This window comes from Polypterus senegalus, chromosome 10 (genome assembly GCF_016835505.1).
Source record: "Polypterus senegalus isolate Bchr_013 chromosome 10, ASM1683550v1, whole genome shotgun sequence".
NCBI classification, from domain to species: Eukaryota; Metazoa; Chordata; class Cladistia; order Polypteriformes; family Polypteridae; genus Polypterus; species Polypterus senegalus.
In genome coordinates, this window is record NC_053163.1 from 71835635 (window position 1) to 71839549 (window position 3915).

Genomic DNA, 3915 nt, shown 5'->3' on the forward strand with positions numbered 1-3915 from the left:
TATGGAAGGTGGGTTAGGATTAATCTAGTTGAGTAAGGTGAAGTGGCACACTAGGAGTGTAGAGTTGACAATTGAGTGTTGAACCAGGTACATTTTGGATAATCCGAGTCAGGAGAAATATATATGATGAACAATTGTGAGCTAAATTGAACAATGTGTTACACAAATATCTACTGTAGATACAGAGGGAAGGTTAGTACATTTGATTCTGCGTCTTTAACCAAAGTATCCAGCTTGCAGTCTCAGGGTTACCGATGACATGAAGCCAATCCTGCCAAAACCAGAAGATTATCTGAAGCAATACAAACTCTGTGTGTAGGTTGATGGTCAAAAATGCAAATGCCTCCATTTAAAATTAAATTTACAACACAATAAAGTGTGCAGATAGTCAAGGGGTCTGACAATTTTCTGAATCCACTGTGTTTCCTAAAATACTGTAATGTGAATGATCTATTTTCCTTACATGTCCTTTAAGTGGTAAAGCTGACCGGTCATTTCTCTTGCCGGAGTTTTACATCTTCTGGAACTTTTCTAAAAGTGGTTTTCCTTGACCTGAGAAGCGCTGCAACTGTGTGACTTGTCCTATTTAACTGTGAAGGACAAAGGCTGAGTTGTTCCTTCTGTGATGCACATACTCATTTGAACTTCTAAATGCCTTTTGAAAAAAATGTTGTAATTCCTAGTTGCCCACAAAAATGCCCATTAAAAACATGAAAACGATTACTTCATTATTTTGCTTCAGGAAATGAAGGTCAAAAAAGCCTGATTCTTTTAAAAGGTTTGTGAACCAAAAACAAGAGCTCTGTCATGGGTTCATCGAATGAGCAGGTGGAACCATAAGGCAGCCGGCTTTCACAGCTGACTGACTATTGTCTCTGCTGGCTCTGCTGTCATGCCCCTCATCGCACACTTGCCAGGATGCTGCATCTGCAAGATGAAAAGGGAAAGTAAATGAAGCAGACAACTTTCTGTTAGTTATGTGCATTTGAATGTTTGTTTGCTAAACTCCAGATGGAATCCAAAATAATAACCTTACTCTTTCACCAGGGTGCTTGGGATAATGCAGCCCGCAGGTGGTGCCTTTGAGTTGGAGATGTGCTTAATGTGTGTGAAGAATAGGCTTGGGCATATGTCAGAAATGGAGGGATGTGACTCCGTTTCCAGGAACTGACCACTTTATCATCACATCATTTCAAACTTACTCAATGGTTATGACTAATCCATTCTCACCTTACAGTGCAGAAGAACTCTCTGGGTACAAAGCAGGACTAAAAGTGCAATTTTGTTATTTTCTTTGCATTGCAAATGCGTTGGAGGTAGCAACGCTGTTTATGTCCAATAGGAGAGCCTGGTTCTGCTTTTCTTCATACTGATATCCTCCTGAAATTTACAGAACAGTATTTTACGAACCCACAAAGTTACTGGGGATATCAGCCCATCTGTTACTCTCCAGTACACCTCAGAGCAGGAATAGCTGGGCCTACTAAGGGTACTAATCAAAGATGTCTTTGAGTTTTTTATTGGGCACTGGATAACTCAGAAGTATTTATGAAGGGCTAGACGAAATAACCATATTTTTTAGGTATGTTTACATTAATGGGTTAAGGTAGGAAAGCCAATATTTGTGTTTTTTAACATTGCTGGCTAAAATGCATGTGTCCCACCTGTCATCTACGCTTCCTTTCTTATCAATTTCTCTGCTCTCATGATTTGAGAATTTGTTCTTTTTTGTATGTGATTGGATTCCATAAGTGCTCTAACCTGCGCTTATTTTGTAAACAAAAAGGTGGCGGTTCGCAAAGGTTGTGTTTGGATCAAGTTTGACGTACTGTGAAGGCATATAGAGGTTGACAGTCCTATCACTACGAGTTTTGTTTATTTGGTGAAACATAACGTTTAAAACTTGAAATTGACAAATCATCAAGTATACCATACCGCATAATATTACGCAAATACAGAATATATGAAATCGAAGAATATCAACTGCAAGTTAATAATGAGCTAAACATTCTACAAAAAGATAATGTCCCGCAAAGCATTCAATGCTAAGTTTTAAAGAAAATTCCAAACTTTTTGCATGTTTATATCAAATGCAGTCTTCCTAATTCGTTCTTTGCTTTGAGTGTCAATCGCTGTTCGTCGTCCTCGTAGCAGCCATGAATTAACATATCTCACAGGGTGGAAGCATGTGAGTGGAGGGCCAACCAATCATATGAAGAGAAGTGCGGAGACAGTGCTTGTCAGTAATGATGCTATCATTGGAGTAACAATTAGATTCATTAGCTTCACTTGATGGAGCTGGATTACAACTAAGAGCATGCAATCGAGGCTGTAGTTTTTCGATAAGGTACTGATGAAATCCGTGAATTGCATCTCTTTTAGATAACTGTATTTTCTACAGATATCCCTAATATAGAAGAATGTAGTACCTTCTGGAACTAGTTAAGATGGAATGCACAGTAATGGGTAAAATATATAAATTTGTATTATTATGCACTTGAGTTTTCGTTTGTCTGATTTGGCCACATTTCCCTACTTTATCAAGGGTGTCATGATTTCACAAGTTCACTAAAATGATCCGCACACACATAAGAGTTGCTGTCTCATCAAGTTTTCTTTAATAAATCCCAACGTCTTCATGGGAAGTTGCGTATGCACATTTTGAGCCTCTCTTTGTGCCTATACAAGCTTTATAAATGAGACCTTAGGAGTAGCAATGTGGCTGCAGGTTTTTATTCCAACCAGTTTCACAAATAAATGGTTCAAACTTAATTCTAAATGATATATAATTGTTTAATTAGACTTTTTCTTCACTTATGACTTCTGAAATGCAGTATTTGTTAGTACAGGGTGGTCCAGATCTAATTATGCAGATCCAGATTGTTTGGATGACTTTGATTTATGCGAGAACGAGTCCAGTTCGGCGTGAAGACGATTCTTTATGTTGTCAGTTCGCACACTTCTCAATGGTCCGGGATTTTTTGGGTTGATTTTCTATGTAATAAACTTAATAAGTTATAACGTAATGAAAATTGCATAATTAGATCTGGACCACCCTATATATTTACTTGCAAACAAAATTCAGGCATTTTTGGCCATATCTTTAAATGTTCATTTTCTTTCACTACAGTATATTATATGCAGTAGTACTAGCATCTTCTTCTTCTTCTTCTTCTTCCTCTTCACTTTTACCCAGTTCTATGTGGGATTGATGTTTTCAAAGTGTCGACCTGCTTTTTACATGTAAACAAAATTCAGAAATGTGCACTTTTGTACATCTTTAAATGTTAATTTTGTTTTACCGTATTCTTTTTAATTAATATCCAATTGCTGACAGTTATTGATGAGCAGTGCAGATACTGATTGTTAAAGCAGAACCATTAACATTACATGCATTTGTGGGCTAATTTGTACTAAAAGTCTAAAGAAGGTGGACCTCAAGTTCAGTCCTGCGGACCTCCTTAACTGCATTCCCAACCACCTTCTGCTTTTAACTGGAGCCCCATCTTTATTTAACTAGCTGTCATTTCCCAGTTTCTGCCCTTTTTTTGTTTTCAATCCAGGAATTATAAAATGGGGGATGTAGCAAGCATTTGTGTGTGTGTGTGTGTGACATTATTTATTGTTGATTTTCTTGCTTTTTAAGGTTGTGTTGTTTGTATTTTCTCATCATTTAAGAGTTTACTTATTAATTAGCCCTCAAGTGAATGTTGTATTGAAGTAGCTGCCTCCCTTTAGTGTCATTGTCATTTGCTCCCGTGTCTGCACTGCTCATCACTAATTGTAAGGAAGTAAAATCCACAAGAAGGGTTGATTTTAAAAGGAATATGGGAAAAGAAAGTTAGAGCAAAAAATGCTAATTTCTGAATTTTGTTTACATGTAAATATACTAATACATATTTCTGAATGCAAAAT